We start from the raw sequence: 22,093 nt of genomic DNA, 5'->3' as shown, positions 1-22,093 counted from the left end.
TTCTGCATAATAATCGTTATTGTAGTACTGGGCTGTATTACCAGACGCGTTGGCTTGCTGATCAAAACTATTTATGGTATTTTGTGGTGGAAGAGGACACGCGTTCTGGGGAGCATTTCCACGCCCTCTGCCTCTAGGAGCTTGCTGACCACCTCTACCTCTTGCGCCATACGCATTACTGTTACGCTGCATTAATTTAGGGCAACTATATTTAAAATGACCTTCCTCTTTGCAATATGAACATTGGTTGGGACCTACAGGGATTCGTGGTTGATAATACCTGTTCATTGGCTGATTACTCTGAAACTGTTGGGGCTGCTGATAGATACCTTGTGTTTGCCTATAATTATTCTGTCCTCCATGTGGCGGATAGGCCTGCTGTAAAAGGACCTTTGTCTTTAGTTCTTTCGTTTTCTTATCTGTTCTATCCTTCTCATCTTTGTCTCTATTCTCATAATACTGTGCAGTAGCCAGTATTTGCGCTGAAGAGGAAACAGCCCAAGAACTTTCTGAGTCTTTTAATTTCTTACACAACTCAGGAAGTAGATTCTGCACAAATTTATCAACAAATAACCGTTGGCCACCTTCAGTGCTCATGTCTTGACCACTGTGGTCGAGAAACGTTTCTTCAAACCTGGTAAAGAAATCAGACACTGTCTCATCTTTCTTCTGCTTACATGCGGATAGTTTATCCCAATTTACGCGCATCGCAGGCATTATAGTTTTCATGTAGGTAATAATTCGACCAGGGAGCTCTGCTACCAAAGGCTCAGGTTTCGCACCACCAACTTGTCTAGCGTCTGCAGCAACAATATTAGCCCATGTACCCCCTAGCTCTGCAGCATGATCCGTATTACGGATGGATCCCCATAAAGGCTGTGGAACAACATTCCCAATCAACATATCTATATCGGCTAGATTCATGACACATGATTCTGCAGTTTGTGATAACTCCTTATAATATCCTGCAGGGTTTTTACGGGGATCAGGCAATGTCTGCTTGAGCGCTAACACCTCAGATCGCTTCCATGGGACATGCACCCAAACACTCTGAAAATGTGCTGGCATAGCAGCAATACCATGAGCGGCATCAGCCGCAACAGCTTCCTTCCATACCGGAGGGACTTCTCTCATAGGGTATTGTCGCGCTTTTCCCTTCTTCCCCACAGGGAAATCTTGTGTAAACAACGGCTGTTGACAATCATCATTCCTCAAGGATAATAAGATCGCAACTGCTTTATTGACATCGGGGCCCACAATCGTACCTTTTCCAAAATCGAATCTCACCTGACACAACTCCTGCGGGCTTGGATCTCTACCATGATCATCCAATTCTTCACAGAGAATTTCACACATTTTCTCGAACACATACCTCTGTTTCGGGGCATCCCATTGATGAAACACATCAACAACTGATTCCACATCATAGCATGAAGGGAAACCAATCCACCTACGCGCCAGATGATCTAACACCTCTTTCTCGTCAGAATCAGGCAGCTGACTGCGCAATTGCTTACGCTGCAAGGCAGGAGTCGCACTAGATGACCCAAAGAGAGGCGACATTAGACTAGTAACTACATTAGCTAGTCGTTGTCGTGCTGAAGGAGAAGTTGAGGCGAAAACGGGGGGATAAACAGAAGAAAGAAAAACAGATTCAGATACAGGTACCTGGGTAGTATAAGAAGGAGCGCCAGGGGAAACCACTGGCGTGTTAGACAAAGTCGCAGGAAGCGCGGGGGTAACAGGTAACAAAACCGGCGGCCCTTTGAGGTTCTGGACTTTTAAGAGTCCAGAGGTGTCAGGGAAACAACACCCAAAGACCCCTGAGTTCCTTCCTGTCTCGGTGCACAAATAAACAGAGACGCGGGCTTCTCGATGGTGGCGTCAGAGACCAAGATTTATTTACTGCAGGGACACAGAAGTCATAGGAACCACACAAAGGCAGAATCTATGAGACTGTTCGAATTGCAAGAAATGGGTTGCTCCTTAAATACACAAAATATGTCTTCAGGCAACATTACACGAATATCTTTCATGCCCAACCCGGTATCCCAAACAGACAATAAACATACATCAAACAATAATTAGTCGTAGGTTTTCAGTATTCGATCAAGTCTCTTTGTCAGTTTTCCATTCTTTGCCCGATCCTCCCCATCATAAAAATCGTATCCTCCCCATTGTAAAAGCCCAGAAGGAGAGGAGCAGAGCCAGGTGCAAGGGATAGAAAAGTAGGATAAGAGGTGTTTATGGATCATAAACGGGCATGGCTACCGTCTTCGGCCTCTCAATCAGGACAATGGACACGAGAACCAGTATAGCAGGGCTGGCCTCAGGCAGGGGAGGCAGCTTGATTCTGCCTAGTCACGCAGCGTCAGCTTCCTCGGGCTCGAGCTTACGTGTCCTTAACAAGGTGATTCTGCCGGGGTCATTGCTCGTCCATTGACTATGTGAGGGCAAGAAACAAAATGGGTGCCGTATCTAAAATGGATGCCATGATTTTATAACAGAATGCCTTATTTCTCAGTGAATTCATGCTCGTAGCGCAGCGAAAACACTGTCATGTATTAAATGGATCATTTACGGTTCATTGGTACCAGAATCGTGTCAGTACTACGATACCGAATACACGGGTTCGGATCGCTGCAGAACCTCAGACCGTCCTTTTGCCCTTACATAGGCAATAACTTACTCTATGTCAGAGTCCATCTCTATGTTCATCAGGTCACTGATATGTTGCTGGAACATTATTCTATCTTGTGACGTATCTCCAAAAACAGGTGGTCCTCTTACGCATGTTGAAGCACAAAGGCCACATAAGGCAGGACCACACTGAACTATGACACAGCACGAAAATAAAAATACCAACGCAACACCAGCGACCATCAGAACTTTCCATCCCCACGAAGATAACAGATTCCAGAACCATCCCATTAGTGACCAGTCACCTTCCTCTACATGAATAGAGTCAGAGATTTTGTGTAACTTAGAAATGGCCTTATATACCGTTGGCGCATTATCTGGGATAAAAACACAACAACTCGATTGGATCATCTTACATACCCCACCTCGATCTGCAAGTAATACATCAAGGACCATACGATTCTGTAACGTCATGAGGCGATCCGCTTGAAGCTCAGCTGTTAGGTTACTAAGGGCACCCGCAGTTTCGGTAGTAGTGGATTCAACTACCCGTGTTAGTTGACGTAAGTTTCTACTGTTGGCCATAGGCTCCCAGAACGGAAGGAAACCTTTGAAGAAGTCTCCTGCTTCTTGGCCAGCAGTGTCTTCCTTATTGAAAACACCTCTCACAACTCTAGTTTTGTGGTAATCCGGTGCAGCGGTGTATGTCGGAGGCAACAGTTGAGCGATATAACATGAGCCTGAAAAGTCAGCAGGCAGCCATGTATATGCTCTGTCTTTGCAAACAAAATAGGTGCCCTTAGCAGCTAAGAATGCAGGGGAGGACTGTGACGGGAAAACGTATGTTTCGGTACAGTCACTCTTCCCTAGTCGAGCTTTTGGATTCCTCCCATTTCCTTGCAAACAGACCTGACCTTGGTGGGGTACGACCCAGATCGGAGTCGAGCTCTTACGTTTGTTCTCACCCAAAGTAATGCCATATTCCGTAACATTCCAACCCATGTAAACTCGCAATTCATCCTTGGGAATAAACGGAGTGTTATTGACATCTCTAACCATGTCAGTAATTCCCTTTACCAAGGCTCTATTAGCGGAGTTATACCTAGTGGAACGCGGAGATCGCGGGGGATAGGTCTCTAGAGCATAGACGAACATGGTCTGAAATGCCCAGAATGATCCATTATAACTAAAGGGCAGAACCAGATAAGGGATACCCTTGTTCATGGTATGTGGTATCAGGCCACACACCCAGCAGTTCGTTGTGTTTACTACTAGTTGGTGTTGGTGCAAGAGCTGAATGAAAGTGTTATTTATAAACTCAGAGCGTCGAGCTTGCTCATGTGCAGGAAAAGGATGGAAAGAATGAAAAGAAACAACAGTCGGAGAAACAGAAACATGGGGAGATACTGTAGATGTAACAGGTGCAAAGATCAGTTGAATACCAAAAATAATTCCGCCTACCAGCGTTATCAAAACAATCAGAAATGTCAGAGCACATTGCATTAGGAAACATTTGCTATACAATATTTCATACAGTTTTGTCTTGCGAGCATTTATGACGTTAGCCCGTCGCAGTTCAGGAAGCTCCATCTTCTACAACCGTTCGCAATGGATGGTTTGTACCCGTTAAAAAAATTGCCTCTGTCTACCCTGGGAGTTCCCAAAATAAACAGAAGGAACCTACCTTGTGTCTGGTTCCCTGCAAGTTAAAACAAGGCACACGTTACGACCCTACGGTAACCCAGATGGCAAGGTGAGAGAACAAAACAAAGAAAACAAAAAATTATAGAGCAAACTTCCTGACTGAATGGAAATGTGAAAGAGTTTTTAAATAGAAAGGTAATTATGCAATGCTATTGTTTTCTAAAATGAGAACGTAGATTGTATCTAAATTTTTCTGGTCTCGTTTGATCTTGAAACAATTGATCTGCAGGTACAGTAATGTTCGAATCCACAGGTGACAAATGTTCACCTTGTACAACGCTTTGTTCAGGGTTCGAAGGAACAGTTCCTGGTGGGGTATCAGAGTTCTGCGTTTCAGTTCGTTTGTCCGTTATGTACTCTGCATCACTGAAGGGGATGAGCCTAGGAACAGGTTCTGTCTCAGATACACCAAATCCCTGTCTAACCCAGTTGTCGTAGGGGAGTGGGAGAGGGACACGCTTCGTATGGCTAGCGTGCACCCAATTCTTCCTTCCAGCTAGGCGTACAGCAGTTCTTGTGGCCAGGAGCACTTGAAACGGGCCCACGAATCTTGGCTGGAGGTTCCGGGTTCGTTCAAAATTCCGCACCACAACTTGATCACCGGGTTTCAATGTGTGACCTGGACTCTCTGGCAGTTTAGGCAAGGATTCAAATACCTGTTGATGAATAAGGCTCAGTTTAGCAGTCAGGTCAAAAAGGTAATCAATCAACATTGGATATTCGATCTGTTTGAATTCCTTTGGCCTAGGGACTCCCCAAACATTAGCAGGACGACCAAACACAATCTCATATGGGCTAAGCCCTACTCGAGAGTGTACAGTCGCTCTGGTGGACAGTAAAGCTAAAGGCAGTGCGTCTGGCCAGGATAGACTAGTGGAAGCTTGGATTTTAGCAAGTTTCAGCTTCAAGGTACCATTGTACCCTTCAACCAAACCTGCTGACTGTGGGTGGTTCGCACTGTGGAATTTCTGGGTGATTCCCAGACCCGCACACACACTCTTCATAACTTTCCCTACAAACTCACTTCCATTGTCCGACCAAACAATCTGTGGCATACCATACCTGGGGAAGTACTCTTTAAGGAGGATTTTGGCAGTAGACATAGCAGTGTTATCCTTTAACGGATACGCTTCAATCCATCTTGAAAAAGCACAGACTACCACTAGGACATATTTAAGATTATTACACCTGTCCATGTGGATAAAATCCAACTGAATCACTTCAAAGGGACAAGAAGGGGGAGCAAAGTGACCAGCTGGGGTTGGGGTTCCCTTGCCAGGATTATGCATCAGGCATATCATGCAATTTTTCACCACTCTTTCCGCACACTTAGTAATTCCATCGTTCTTCCATACTGGAGCTAACATTTTACAGATCCCTTTCGAACTAATGTGCGCCGCTCCATGCGCCATCGTGACTACCGCAAGTACATACGCATCGGGTAACATCCAACGCTGCTGTTCGGACAAATCAACCCAACATTCACTTGAATCCATTTTACCCGTTTTCTCCTTCCATTCATTCTTCTAATTTTTAGTTGCTTCATTCTGGATTGCCTTCACACTTTCAATCGTATTCTCACACATTCCTGATTCAGCGATCCATCTTGCAGATGTTGCAACGTACATCCGACTCATCATGTTCCTGGCCGTCTCTTTGGCGACCTCATCAGCAAACGCATTCCCACGGCCAACATCATCCGTAATCTTTCGATGTGCACTGCACTTCACAATCGCAACTTCATTCGGTAGGGTCAGAGATTCCAACAGGTCATTGACCAACTGTCCATGTTGGATCTTAGTCCCATGAGACGTGAGAAAACCTCTTTCTTTCCACAGACGTCCAAAACTATGTGCTACGCCGAAGGCGTATTGGCTATCAGTAAACACATTCACTCTCTTTCCCTCAGCTAAAACACACGCTCTTGTTAATGCAATTAATTCTGCAGCTTGGGCAGAATTCTGACTTACTCTTGCGGTCTCAACAATCGTACTCAAAGTCATAACTGCATACGCGGCCGTCACATCACCATTCTGTAGTTTAAAACATGACCCATCAACGTATAAAGTGCCATCTGGATCTAGTAACGGAGTATCTTTTAAATCAATCCTACCTTTTGTCTCTTCCTCAGTTCTAAAACAACAATCATGGGGCTCTGAATCACTCGACTCTTGAGTAGTCGGCAACAGCGTTGCTGGATTCAATATGTTGCATCGCTTGATCTGAATGTGACTTGCCAAAAGCGTCAGCTCATAGCCTGATAGTCTCGCACTGGTGAGGTGCTGAGTTTTCGTTCGATTCATGAGTGTATCCACAGCATGTGGAACCATGACTACTAACATGTTGTTCATGACTAGTCCAGCAGACTGTCGAATAGACACCGCAGCTGCTGCTGTAGCTCTCAAACAACTTGGCAATGCTCTGGCTACTGGATCTAATGTGGATGAGAAATATGCACAAGGTCGCTGTTTGTCACCAAATTGTTGCGTTAAAACACTCAACGCACAACCTTCTCTTTCATGGACATATAAAGTAAACGGCTTACTGTAGTCAGGAGTACCCAACACAGGAGCTGAACACAGCGCATCACGTAAGTCGGAGAAGCTCTGTTGACATTCATCAGACCATGGCAAAGGGCTCGGAACACCTTTTCCAGTCAGGGCTACCAATGGTTTTGCCATGAGAGAAAAATTTGGGATCCATTGCCTGCAGTATGACGTAATACCCAAAAACGCACGCACTTCTCTCTGTGTGCTTGGTACAGTCATCTGCGAAATTGCTTTGATTCTCTCTGGGGTCAACCTTCTTCCCTCCTTTGACAAAAGATTACCTAAGTAGGTCACTTCTTGGCAACAATATTGCAGTTTAGAAGGTGAAACCTTGTGGTGTAAGTTTGACAAATGACGTAATAAAGAAATGGTAGCTGTTTTGCAAGTTTCCTTGTCATCAGCAGCCAGTAAAAGATCATCTACGTATTGGATCAGTGCAACACCAGGAGGAAGTACAAGAGCATCTAATTGACTTTTTAATGCTTGGCTGTAAATTGAAGGGCTCTCACAATAACCTTGTGGAGCGCGTTTGAACCTGAAACTGCGACCACCTAAGGAGAAACCAAAAATGTCTCTACTTTCCTCGGCTATCGGGATGCTGAAAAAGGCATTCTTCAAGTCTATCACTGTAAACCATGAGGCTGAGGCAGGAATCAACGTCAATAATGCAGTGATATCTGGTACCACAGGAAACTGTGGAATCACTATTTTGTTAACCTCTCTGAGGTCAATCACAAATCTGTAGATCGGAGGTTTGGAAGGGTCAGTGTGTTTCAAAATCGGCAGAACAGGACTATTGCAGACATTTCCTCTAGTTTCCTCTATCACATCTTTCTGTATTAAGTCTTTCACGATCAGTAAAAGTGCACGTTCACCTTCATTCGAAATCCGATACTGTGGAATTCGTGGGAATCTAACATTCGCTTTCAGACTCACCACATAAGGGGGAATTTCCAAAAGACCTACATCATTAGGACCAGTCGCCCAAAGAGTATCAGGGAGAGAACGCAGCTCCGGTGGGAGCTTATTCATTGACAGGTACTTTGGAGAAATGACTCTCTTACCCAATGTGAGCTGTACTCCCGAAGGAGAACAGTACAGTGTCGCATGCAGGCGTTTCAACAGATCTAAACCAAGCAGATTTTCGTTACAACCGGTTGTTAGAATAAGGGGTGCTTCTAGTTTGCATGGCCCAACAGAAATTGACAAAGGACTAGAAACAGGATTGTGAACAGGGGCGCCTGAGAAACCTACTGAAGTGTTCGTTAAGCCAGACAAAGGTGCGCCAGGGAGTTTCGCATGTATAATTGAACTTTTTGCCGCACCAGTATCCAACAGAAACGGTTCGACAACGCCTGATGTAACTACTGCAACATAAGGTCCACTCTGATCAACTGGAACTGATACTACTCCCTCTCTTTGCCTGTGGCTGTCCTAGTACTCGTTTTTCTGGATTTCTTCATTATTTTCATAGTAATTCTCAACATGATACTGTGGAGATCTACCTAGTTGCGTAGATTGTACATTTCGCTGATCGAAATAATTTGATTGGCGATCAGCCTGTGGAGTCATTGTACCACGTCCTCTACCTCTAGGAGCTTGCATAAACCCACCACTACCTCTCTGTGCTGGGACACCACTGGTTTGTGTGTGCAGTACTGGACACTCGTTCTTATAATGGCCCTCCTTTTTACAATAGGCACACTGATTCCATGCTAACTGTTGTCGGGGAAAACCATAATTAAATCTTTGGGACGTCCCTTGCTGGAATTGTGGCTGTTGCTGAAATTGGGGTCGCTGCTGTGAATCGGACTGAATTGAGCGAGGCGGGTATGCCTGTTGCAAAAGTACTTTAGTTTTCAAATCTTTTGTCTTCTTTTCTGACTTTTCCTTCTCTTCTTTCTCTCTATTCTCGTAATACTGAGCAGTTGCAAGTATTTGTGCTGTCGTCGACACTGCCCATGCACTCTCAGAATCCTTTAACTTGTTACTAAGCTCAGGCAGTAAATTAAACACAAACTTGTCGACAAACAACCGCTGACCTCCCTCAGTACTCATATCTTGCCCACTGTGGTCTACGAAGGTCTCTTCAAATCTAGTGAAGAAGTCAGAGATGCTTTCGTCTTTCTTCTGCTTGCATGCTGATAGTTTATCCCAGTTGACCCGTAACGCTGGCATCAGTGTTGTCATCAGATTAAATATTCTACCAGGTAAAGCAGCAATCAGAGGCTCAGGTTTAGCACCACCAACTTGTTGCGCGTCTGCGGCTATAATAGCTGCCCAATCACCTCCTAAGGCGACTGGGTGGTTCTCTTGCCGGATCTTGGCCCATATAGGCTGTGGCACTACATTGCCAAATAACATTTCGATGTCTGCTAAATTCATGACACACGCTTGAACTGTCTGCGTTAACTCTTTATAATAACCAGCAGGATTCTTACGCGGGTCCGGTAATGCCTGTTTTACTGCTAATACTTCTGCTCGCTTCCAAGGGATGTGTATCCACACTCTATGGAAGTGTGCCGGAGCAGCTGCAATACCATTAGCCGCATCAGCTTGAACTGCTTCGCGCCATATGGGTGGAACTTCCCTCATCGGATACTGACCTCGCCTTTTCCTAGTAATCGGTGAACCATCAGAACCCCTTAGAGACTGAAGAGGAGAGTCATCCCTATAAGCTAAAATCAGTTCTATCGCTTCCCTTACTTCTGAACCTATCACCATTCCTGCGGCGAACTTTTGCCGAATATTTATCAAATCAGAGGGGACGGAATCTGAGTCATCATCGTCCCATTCCTCACGCACAAGAGAACACATCACGTCAAAGACATAACGCTGAGTTGGTTCATTCCATTGCATAAATGTATCTGACACTCTTCGTGCATCATACTTCGTAGCTTTCGACATCCACCTAAGAGCTGTCGAATCTAACATTTCTCGTTCCTGGGGACCAGGAAACTGGCTACGTCTCTGTGTAGAGTCAGAAACGGGGGTCCCAATTAAAGACCTGTAGAGAGGGGTTAGGATATTAGTTACAGAGTCGGTTATTTTCCGACGAACAGAAAGCGGAGTCAGCATGTTTACAGAGTTCGGGAACAGCGAAGCTGGAGCAGATGAAATGGTATGGGTGGGAGTAGCAGGTAAAGCAGTTTGCGAAACGATAGGCAAAGGCGGAATAGGCAACCCAGGAAGAGGGGGTGCCGAGGGAACATTAACCACAGGGAGGACAGGAGCTTGAATCAAAGGAAGTGGAGCAACTATTCCAGGCTGACCAGCAGCTGGCTGTACAACAGGTAGTAACTGTGGTGCTGCAATACCCTGTGCATACGGTGGAGGCGATCTCAACAGATAAGACAACAGAGGATCCTTTTCAGAGTCCTCTATCGGCTTAGCAGGACAAGATGGCAAGACAGGGTAGCATTTATCAATCGCCAAATTATTCTTTCTATTCGCCATCTCTATTGTTTTCTCAGTCTCGTTGACATGCAACTGTCTAGCAAACTCCATTAATGTCAACCCTTTCTCTTTCTGTTCCTTCTTCATCTTCCTAATTTCTCTCTGTTTGGCTTCTTTACGCCACACGCGAAAAGAATCAAACATTGCCGGCCGGGCTATCTTTTTAAACAACTTCATTTCTAGATTGTCTAGAATTTCAATTTCAAAGCTACCATGCGGTGGCCAACTAAGGACACCATCTTTCCTGGTGTAACGGACCCAAACTTCATTATAAGCGATAGGACCTACACCGTGTTTACAATAGAGCTCATATGTAGGAGTTCCAATCGGAGGAACCGAACACGGATCCTCCAACCGGGAATCCCCGTTGCAACTTAACCAGGACAGGAAACAATTACTACCTTTGGTCATTATAAACTAAGGACAGATTCCAACCAAAATGCGCAAAGAACTTAGGCCTACCAAATGAACCAATACCAAAACAAAGATTATCTTAACAAGAGCAACCAATGATAATCTACGAATTCAAAAACAAACGTATCCAGAGAGCAAAACAAGAGCAACAAAGAACAACCAGACTGAGCGCAACCCACTTAATACTTAACTGAAATGTGGAAGACGTCACCAAGGATAACCCGTCTACGTCTCGCCGTACTAAGGTCTGCACCTCGGGTCCAAGACAGGGCGACAGTCAGGGCAGCGGTCCTCTGTAGCCGTCTGGGAACTGGAACCCTCGTGGAAGAGATCGTCGGGCCACTTTTACGACATACAGGGATCGATGAAGCGGGGTACCTCCCTCCGGAATCTTCACACGAAGCTCCTCGAAATTTTCGGGCTTTGGACCGGTACCGGATGACGTCGCCCCACGTTGGGCGCCAATTTGAGGTTCTGGACTTTTAAGAATCCAGAGGTGTCAGGGAAACAACACCCAAAGACCCCTGAGTTCCTTCCTGTCTCGGTGCACAAATAAACAGAGACGCGGGCTTCTCGATGGTGGCGTCAGAGACCAAGATTTATTTACTGCAGGGACACAGAAGTCATAGGAACCACACAAAGGCAGAATCTACGAGACTGTTCGAATTGCAAGAAGTGGGTTGCTCCTTAAATACACAAAATATGTCTTCAGGCAACATTACACGAATATCTTTCATGCCCAACCCGGTATCCCAAACAGACAATAAACATACATCAAACAATAATTAGTCGTAGGTTTTCAGTATTCGATCAAGTCTCTTTGTCAGTTTTCCATTCTTTGCCCGATCCTCCCCATCATAAAAATCGTATCCTCCCCATTGTAAAAGCCCAAAAGGAGAGGAGCAGAGCCAGGTGCAAGGGATAGAAAAGTAGGATAAGAGGTGTTTATGGATCATAAACGGGCATGGCTACCGTCTTCGGCCTCTCAATCAGGACAATGGAAACGAGAACCAGTATAGCAGGGCTGGCCTCAGGCAGGGGAGGCAGCTTGATTCTGCCTAGTCACGCAGCGTCAGCTTCCTCGGGCTCGAGCTTACGTGTCCTTAACAAGGTGATTCTGCCGGGGTCATTGCTCGTCCATTGACTATGTGAGGGCAAGAAACAAAATGGGTGCCGTATCTAAAATGGATGCCATGATTTTATAACAAAATGCCCTATTTCTCAGTGAATTCATGCTCGTAGCGCAGCGAAAACACTGTCATGTATTAAATGGATCATTTACGGTTCATTGGTACCAGAATCGTGTCAGTACTATGATACCGAATACACGGGTTCGGATCGCTGCAGAACCTCACCTTGAGAGGGCTGCACTGCAGGGATAGGAGCCAGCTGAAGAGGAGCTGGCGGCTGCGGGAAGGCTTGCGGCATATTTACTGGAGGCTGCACATTTACAAGCTGTGGAGGTGCTGTGGCATTTTGCGCATAAGGGGGTGGCGAACTTAACAAATGGGACATTAGGGAATCTTTCTCATTCTCTTTTGTGTCATCTTGCACAAGGTGTGACAAAACAGGGTAACATTTATCAATCCCTAGTTTGCGCTGCCTGTGCAACTGTCCCTCATTTTTTCCTCCTCATTATCTTTAAATTGCACAGCTGCTTGCATCACTGACATACCTCTCTCTCTCTTGTTTCTTTTCGCTAGCTTAATTTCCTTCTGTTTGGCTTCCTTTCGCCATAGGCGGAAAGAATCAAACATCGCCAGCCGGGCTTTCTTTTTAAACAATTTTACTTCCAAATTATCTAAGATATCTGTATCGAAACTACCATTTTGGGGCCATTTTAAAACACCGTCCTTTCTGGTGTATCGGATCCATATTTCATTATATGCAATGGGGCCCACGCCATGTTTTACATAAAGCTCATAAGTTGGAGTTCCAATTGGAGGAACCGGACATGAATCCTCTAACTGGAAATCCCTTCCACAACCCAAACAAAATAATCTTCCAAATACACTAGCACCAGGCATCTTTGCTCACTAGTCTAGTTCCCAACTTCAAAGGATTATCGATTACGATAGTCTCGTGAATACACGAGTCCTCTGGCTTTGGGGTTTGCAAACTCCAAATAAACCAAAATTATCCCGAAGGATACCAAACAAATTGGGAGACGCTCCACTTATACTTAACTGAATATCGATGATCAATGGCGTCACCAGAAGACTCTCTCGATTGTTTCGCTCTACCAAAATCGTCAAGGGTCCAAAACAGGGCGATTAATCAGGGCAGCAGTCCTTCGTAGCCGTCGGGACGCGGAGAACCTCGCAGAAAAGACCTTCGGACCACGTCGACATGCAGGGGTCGATGAAGTGGCGGCCTTCCTCCAGAATTTCCACACGAAGCTCCTCACGAACCTCTGGCTTGGACCGGTACCGCTGAAATCGCGCCGAGTTGGGCGCCAACTGAAGTACTGGGTATTTTAAGCCCAGCGGTGCAGGGGAACACACCCTATGACTTCGGGGTTCTTCCTGTTTCAGACCTACAGAAACACAGAGTCTTCTGGGTGAAGTCAAAGATCAGTTTATTGGCTGCAGACCAATCACAGGTATCCTAGAAGTACAACGGCGTGTATGTTCTCAGGAGACTGCTGAAAAATCACAGAAACGGGCTTCTCCTTAAATACAGAATTTCCTGCCTCAGGCATACATTCCTAGGTTTATGGCATGGTCATTTAAAGTATACATTACAAAACGAAAAGGCAGAGTCATGATGACCATCCCACATTCCAGTTAAGCCAGCCCGCAATTATTTACACAGCAAGGCTCAGATCCCACATCAGATATCGATAGGCCCCAATAAACATGAGCATCTCCTGTTTTGGGAAACAAGCCATAAAGCAGGAACAGTCAGGTGTGAAAGAGATTAGCTGGAGGCTCGTGTAGGATGAAAAGACTTTATGGTGTGTCAAGCCCTGATGCTAATCACAGGTGGCCAGAGGACGGGGAACTCGTGAGACCAGTTTGACCTGGGGCAGCGGAGCCAAGCTGCCCAGGTCACAGAAAAGTCAAAGAAAGGCACATGTGCTCAAAAAGGCCCGTTTTCGCTTCATGCTATATAGCCTATGTGAGGGCAACCATAAGATGGCCACCGATACAAAATGGAACCCACGTAGTGATGTGAAATAGCGTATACACAGTGCATTCATAGCTAAAAGGTTACAAAAAGCACTTGTACATACCGCATTAACCATTCGCGGTTCACTAATACCGGGATAGACAGGGGTAGGGCCCTGCCTCCTACGCGGTCCCAAATTCTAAAGTACGACATTGCCTGTCGCGGGTACTTGGGCCTCCCACACAAGTGAGGCACCATTTTTACCGGGAGACCCAGGGGGACGCTGGGAGATGGGAAATTTGAGTGAGCCCGGTGATGCCACAACTTTCCCACACAAAAATGTGTGAAAAAAGTGATTTTTTCGGCTAAAATTGAGGTTTGCAGGGGATTCTGGGTAAGGAAACGTTGGGGGATCCACGCAAGCCATACCTCCCTGGAAGCCCCCAGGTGTCTAGTTTTTAGAAATGTATGGGTTTGGTAGGTTTCCCTAGATGGCCGCCGAGCACCGGGCCAAAAACCCAGGTGACCCCCTTGCAAAACCAGGTGGTTTTGAGATTGGCAATTTTGATGTCACCTCACTACGTTTTGGGCCCTTGCAAGTCGCGGGTACATGGGCCTCCCACACAAGTGAGGCACCATTTTTACCGGGAGACCCAGGGGAACGCTGGGAGGTGGGAAATTTGAGTGAGCCCGGTGATGCCACAACTTTCCCACACAAAAATGTGTGAAAAAAGTGATTTTTTCGGCTAAAATTGGGGTTTGCAGGGGATTCTGGGTAAGGAAACGTTGGGGGATCCACGCAAGCCATACCTCTCTGGAAGCCCCCGGGTGTCTAGTTTTTAGAAATGTATGGGTTTGGTAGGTTTCCCTAGATGGCCGCCGAGCACCGGGCCATAAACCCAGGTGACCCCCCTTGCAAAACCAGGTGGTTTTGAGATAGGCAATTTTGATGTCACCTCACTACGTTTTGGGCCCTTGCATGTCGAGGGTACATGGGCCTCCCACACAAGTGAGGCACCATTTTTACCGGGAGACCCAGGGGAATGCTGGGAGGTGGGAAATTTGAGTGAGCCCGGTGATGCCACAACTTTCCCACACAAAAATGTGTGAAAAAAGTGATTTTTTCGGCTAAAATTGAGGTTTGCAGGGGATTCTGGGTAAGGAAACGTTGGGGGATCCACACAAGCCATACCTCCCTGGAAGCCCCCGGGTGTCTAGTTTTCAGAAATGTATGGGTTTGGTAGGTTTCCCTAGATGGCCGCCGAGCGCCGGGCCAAAAACACAAGTGACCCCCCTTGCAAAACCAGGTGGTTTTGAGATAGGCAATTTTGATGTTACCTCACTATGTTTTGTGCCGTTTCCTGTCGCGGGCACTAGGCCAACCCACACAGGTGAGGTACCGTTTTTCTCGTAAGACTTTGGGGAACGCGGGGTGGGTGGAAATTTGTGGATCCACGCAGATTCCGGAACTTTCCACGACACAAATGTGGGGAAAATGTGTTTTTTTTGACAATTTTTTAGGTTTGCAAGGGATTCTGGGTAACAGACCCTGGTGGGAGGCAGTCAAGTCTCCCCATCCTGGATTCCCCTGTGTGTCTAGTTTTCAAAAATGTATAGGTTTGCTAGGTTTCCTAAGGTGCCCGCAGAGCTAGGGTTCAAAAACTACAGCTAGTCATTTTGCCAAAAAAGGGTCATTTTTCATTGCGAAATTGAGGTGTGACCACGGTGCGTTTTGCGCCGTTTCCTGTCGCGGGCACTTGGCCGACCCACACAAGTGAGGTACCGTTTTTCTCGTAAGACTTTGGGGAACGCGGGGTGGGTGGAAATTTGTGGATCCACGCAGATTCCAGAACTTTCCACGACTGAAATATGGGGAAAATGTGGTTTTTTTGACAATTTTTTAGGTGTGCAAGGGATTCTGGGTAACAGACCCTGGTGGGAGGCAGTCAAGTCACCCCATCCTGGATTCCCCTGGGTGTCTAGTTTTCAAAAATATATAGGTTTGCTAGGTTTCCCAAGGTGCCCGCAGAGCTAGGGTTCAAAAACTACAGCTAGTCATTTTGCCAAAAAAGGGTCATTTTTCATTGCGAAATTGAGGTGTGACCACGTTGCGTTTTGCGCCGTTTCCTGTCCCGAGCACTAGGCCGACCCACACAAGTGAGGTACCGTTTTTCTCGTAAGACTTTGGGGAACGCGGGGTGGGTGGATATTTGTGGATCCACGCAGATTCCGGAACTTTCCACGACACAAATGTGGGGAAAATGTGTTTTTTTTGACAATTTTTTAGGTTTGCAAGGGATTCTGGGTAACAGACCCTGGTGGGAGGCAGTCAAGTCACCCCATCCTGGATTCCCCTGGGTGTCTAGTTTTCAAAAATGTATAGGTTTGCTAGGTTTCCTAAGGTGCCCGCAGAGCTAGGGTTCAAAAACTACAGCTAGTCATTTTGGCAAAAAAGGGTCATTTTTCATTGCGAAATTGAGGTGTGACCACGTTGCGTTTTGCGCCGTTTCCTGTCGCGGGCACTAGGCCGACCCACACAAGTGAGGTACCGTTTTTCTCGTAAGACTTTGGGGAACGCGGGGTGCATGGAAATTTGTGGATCCACGCAGATTCCGGAACTTTCCACGACAGAAATATGGGGAAAATGTGGTTTTTTTGACAATTTTTTAGGTTTGCAAGGGATTCTGGGTAACAGACCCTGGTAGGAGGCAGTCAAGTCACCCCATCCTGGATTCCCCTGGGTGTCTAGTTTTCAAAAATATATAGGTTTGCTAGGTTTCCCAAGGTGCCCGCAGAGCTAGGGTTCAAAAACTACAGCTAGTCATTTTGCCAAAAAAGGGTCATTTTTCATTGCGAAATTGAGGTGTGACCACGTTGCGTTTTGCGCCGTTTCTTGTCGCGGGCACTAGGCCGACCCACACAAGTGTGGTACCGTTTTTCTCGTAAGACTTTGGGGAACGTGGGGTGGGTGGAAATTTGTGGATCCACGCAGATTCCGGAATTTTCCACGACAGAAATGTGGGGAAAATGTGTTTTTTTTGACAATTTTTTAGGTTTGCAAGGGATTCTGGGTAACAGACCCTGGTGGGAGGCAGTCAAGTCACCCCATCCTGGATTCCCCTGGGTGTGTAGTTTTCAAAAATGTATAGGTTTGCTAGGTTTCCCAAGGTGCCCGCAGAGCTAGGGTTCAAAAACTACAGCTAGTCATTTTGCCAAAAAAGGGTCATTTTTCATTGCGAAATTGAGGTGTGACCACGTTGCGTTTTGCGCCGTTTCCTGTCGCGGGCACTAGGCCGACCCACACAAGTGAGGTACCGTTTTTCTCGTAAGACTTTGGGGAACGCGGGGTGGGTCGAAATTTGTGGATCCACGCAGATTCCGGAACTGTCTACGACAGAAATGTGGGGAAAATGTGGTTTTTTTGACAATTTTTTAGGTTTGCAAGGGATTCTGGGTAACAGACCCTGGTGGGAGGCAGTCAAGTCACCCCATCCTGGATTCCCCTGGGTGTCTAGTTTTCAAAAATGTATAGGTTTGATTGTTTCTCAAGGTGCCCGCAGAGCTAGGGTTCAAAAACTACAGCTAGTCATTTTGCCAAAAAAGGGTCATTTTTCATTGCGAAATTGAGGTGTGACCACATTGCGTTTTGCGCCGTTTCCTGTCGCGGGCACTCGGCCGACCCACACAAGTGAGGTACCTTTTTCTCGTAAGACTTTGGGGAATGCGGGGTGGGTGGAAATTTGTGGATCCACGCAGATTCCGGAACTTTCCACGACAGAAATATGGGGAAAATGTGGTTTTTTGGACAATATTTTAGGTTTGCAAGGGATTCTGGGTAACAGACCCTGGTGGGAGGCAGTCAAGTCACCCCATCCTGGATTCCCCTGGGTGTCTAGTTTTCAAAAATGTATAGGTTTGGTAGGTTTCCCTAGATGGCCGCAGAGCTAGGGTTCAAAAACTACAGCTAGACATTTTGCCAAAAAAGGGTCATTTTTCACTGCGAAATTGAGGTGTGAGCACGTTGCGTTTTGCGCCGTTTCCTGTTGCGGGCACTAGACTGACCCACAGAAGTGAGGTACCGTTTTTCTCGTAAGACTTTGGGGAACGCGGTGTGGGTGGAAATTTGTGAATCCACGCAGATTCCGGAACTTTCCCAGACAGAAATGTGGGGAAAATGTGGTTTTTTTATACCATTTTTTAGGTTTGCAAGGGATTCTGGGTAACAGACCCGGGTGGGAGGCAGTCAAGTCACCCCATCCTGGATTCCCCTGGGTGTCTAGTTTTCAAAAATGTATAGGTTTGCTTGGTTTCCCAAGGTGCCCGCAGAGCTAGGGTTCAAAAACTACAGCTAGTCATTTTGCCAAAAAAGGGTCATTTTTCATTGCGAAATTGAGGTGTGACCACGTTGCGTTTTGCGCCGTTTCCTGTCGCGGGCACTAGGCCGACCCACACAAGTGAGGTACCGTTTTTCTCGTAACACTTTGGGGAACGCGGGGTGGGTGGAAATTTCTGGATCCACGCAGATTCCGGAACTTTCCACGACAGAAATGTGGGGAAAATTTGTTTTTTTTGACAATTTTTTTGGTTTGCAAGGGATTCTGGGTAACAGACCCTGGTGGGAGGCAGTCAAGTCACCCCATCCTGGATTCCCCTGGGTGTCTAGTGTTCAAAAATATATAGGTTTGCTAGGTTTCCCAAGGTGCCCGCAGAGCTAGGGTTCAAAAACTATAGCTAGTCATTTTGCCAAAAAAGGGTCATTTTTCATTGCGAAATTGAGGTGTGACCACGTTGCGTTTTGCGCCGTTTCCTGTTGCGGGCACTAGGCCGACCCACACAAGTGAGGTACCGTTTTTCTCGTAAGACTTTGGGGGACGCGGGGTGGGTGGAAATGTGTGGATCCACGCAGATTCAGTAACTTTCCACGACAGAAATGTGGGGAAAATGTGTTTTTTTTTACCATTTTTTAGGTTTGCAAGGGATTCTGGGTAACAGACCCTGGTGGGAGGCAGTCAAGTCACCCCATCCTGGATTCCCCTGGGTGTCTAGTTTTCAAAAATGTATAGGTTTGCTAGGTTTCCCAAGGTGCCCGCAGAGCTAGGGTTCAAAAACTAGAGCTAAGCACTTTGCCAAAAAAGGGAAAATTTTCACTGCGAAATTGAGTGTGACCACGTTGCGTTTTGCGCCGTTTCCCGTCGCGGGCACTATGCCTACCCACACAAGTGAGGTACCATTTTTATCGGGAGACTTAGGGTAATTCAGATGTGTAAAGGAACTGTTATTATCTATTGACTTTCGATGCATTTCTGCCTTCCAAATGAAAGACTTTGTGTAAAAAATAAGTCATTCTAAAAAATGACTGATAATTCTCATGCTAGTATGAGTATTCCCAAATTCAGAAATGTGCAAATATCTACTGTTTCTAAACTCTATATTTTGTTCCCATTTCAGAAATACATAGGTGTCTTTCATACCGATTTTTCCATGTACACATTTTTACAGAATAATTACTATATACCCGGTACATAATAAAAAAACATTGCAAGTTTCTGCTCAGTTTTTGGCTCTGGGCTCGTCGGGTTCTTGGTGAACCTACAAGTCCTATATATTCCCACAACCAGTAATGTCCAGCGGATGCAACGGTATATTGCTTTCAAAGAGTTGTCAAAATTAGAAGAAGTTACAGGTGAAAACGTTGACACAAAAGGCTGTTTTTTTCAACTAATTTTCAATTTATCCTATATTTGACTGTTTGTTTCTATAAAAAAAACTTGATGTATCTACACAAATGACCCCTTGCTGAATTCATAATTTTGTCTATTTTTCGAAAATGTATAGCTTTCCAGGATCCATTATTGCTTTTGTACCCATTTCTGCCATTAACTGGAAAGAGGTCAAAAGCACAAAAAATAGCAAAAATAGGCTATGTCCCAGAAAAATGCCAAAACTGTGTAAAAAATGTTGGGTTTCTGACAAAAGTCTGGTATTCCCAAAAAGCTGGGAAAATGGTGATTTCAACCCCACAAACCCTTTTTTGATAACATTTGCAGGGAAAAACCCAGATGGTTTCATTTGCAGCCCATTTTTCCAATTTTTCCGAAAAAAAACAAAATTTTGCTGTATTTTGGCTCATTTCTGTGACCCCTCCAGGGGAATCCACAAACCCTGACTACCTTTAGAATCCCCATGATGTTGGAAGAAAAGGACGCACATTTGGCGTGGATACCTAATGTGGTCAAAAAGTTACAGGGGCCTAAGCGCGCACTACCCCAAATAGCCAAAAAAAGGCTTGGCACAGGAAGGGGAAAAGGCCTGGCAGCGAAAGGGTTATAGTGTGGAAGGACTGAGAGAGGGAACGATAGAGAGTATTTTTTTCCACTGGGGTAAGAAGTTCTTCAAAAGAGATATATTCAAACAAGATGAAAAGAAAAAATACTTCCCAACCTTACTGAAAGAAATACCATTGCCTACACTTTAGACTGAGCATCCAGTGACATTGAAAGACCAGGGATTGAACACCTAATCTTGAGAGTAAGAGTCTAAAACCTTAACCCTTAGGCCAGAGTGCCTCTTTACCAAGTGGCCTGAAAACTAATATATGACATGCGGATCAGAAACCAAAGGCTAGGTAGAGAAGTATGTTAGTGTCCACCAACAGTACTATTCTTTATAGTGTGGAATGGAAGGACTGAGACAGGGAACGATAGAGTGTCGTTTTTTTTTGACTGGGGTAAGAAGTTCTTCAAAAGAGATATACTCAAACAAGATGAAAAGAAAAAGAAAAATCCCAACCTTACTGAAGGAAATACCATTGCCTACACTTTAGACGGAGCACCTGGTGACTTTGAAAAACTAGGGATTGAACACCTAATCTTCAGAGTAAGATTCTCAGACCTTAACCATTAGCCAAAGTGACTCTTTACCAGTTGGCCTGAAAACTAATATATGACATGCGGATCAGAAACCCATGCCTAGGTAGAGAAGTATGTTAGTCTCCACCAACAGTACTATTCTTTATAGTGTGAAATGGAAGGACTGAGAGAGAGGGAATGAAAGAGTCGTTTTTTTCACTGGGGTAAGAAGTTCTGCAAAAGAGTTATATTCAAACAGGGATGAAAAGAAAAAATATTTCCCAACCTCACTGAAGGAAAAACCATTACCTACACTTTAGACTGAGCACACAGCGACATTGAAATACCAGGGAATGAACACCTAATCTACAGAGTAAGAGTCTAAGACCTTAACCATTATGCCAGAGAGACTCTGTACCACTTTTTCTGAAAACTAATAGATGACATGCAGATCAGAAATACCATTGGCTACACTTTAGACTGAGCACCCAGTGACATTAAAAGCCTAAGGGTTGAGCACCTAATCTTCAGAGTAAGAGTCTAAGACCTTAACCATTACACCAGAGTGACTCTTTACCAGTTGGCCTGAAAACTAATACATGACATGCGGCTCAGAAACCCATGGCTAGGTAGAGAAGTATGTTAGTGTCCACCAACAGTGCTATTCTTTATAGTGTGGATTGGAAGGACTGAGAGAGGGAACGCTTGAGTGTCGTTTTTTTCACTAGGGTAAGAAGTTCTGCAAAAGAGTTATATTCAAACAAGATGAAAAGAAAAACATATTTTCCAACCTCACTGAAGGAAAAACCATTACCTACACTTCAGACTGAGCACACAGTGAGATTGAAATACCAGGCATTGAACACCTAATCTCCAGAGTAAGAGTCTAAGACCTTAACCATTATGCCAGAGTGACAATTTACCACTTTTTTCTGAAAACTAATATATGACATGCGGATCAGAAACCCATGGCTAGGTAGAGAAGTTTGTTAGTGTCCACCAACAGTACCATTCTTTGTAGTGTGGAATGGAAGGACTGAGAGAGGGAAAACTTGAGTGTTGTTTTTTTTCACTAGTGTAAGAAGTTCTGGAAAAGAAATATATTCAAACAAGATGAAAAGAAAAAATATTTCCCAAACTTACTAAAGGAAATACCATTTCCTACACTTTAAACTCAGCACCCATGGACATTGAAAGACCAGGGACGGAACACCTAATCTTCAGAGTAAGAGTCTAAGACCTTAACCATTACACCAGAGTGACTCTTTACCAGTTGGCCTGAAAACTAATACATGACATGCGGATCAGAAACCCATTGCTAGGTAGAGAAGTATGTTAGTGTCCACCAACAGTGCTATTCTTTATAGAGTG

Source organism: Triturus cristatus, chromosome 5_2, assembly GCF_964204655.1.
Source record: "Triturus cristatus chromosome 5_2, aTriCri1.1, whole genome shotgun sequence".
Taxonomy (NCBI): domain Eukaryota; kingdom Metazoa; phylum Chordata; class Amphibia; order Caudata; family Salamandridae; genus Triturus; species Triturus cristatus.
Note: the sequence above shows the minus strand (reverse complement) of the source record.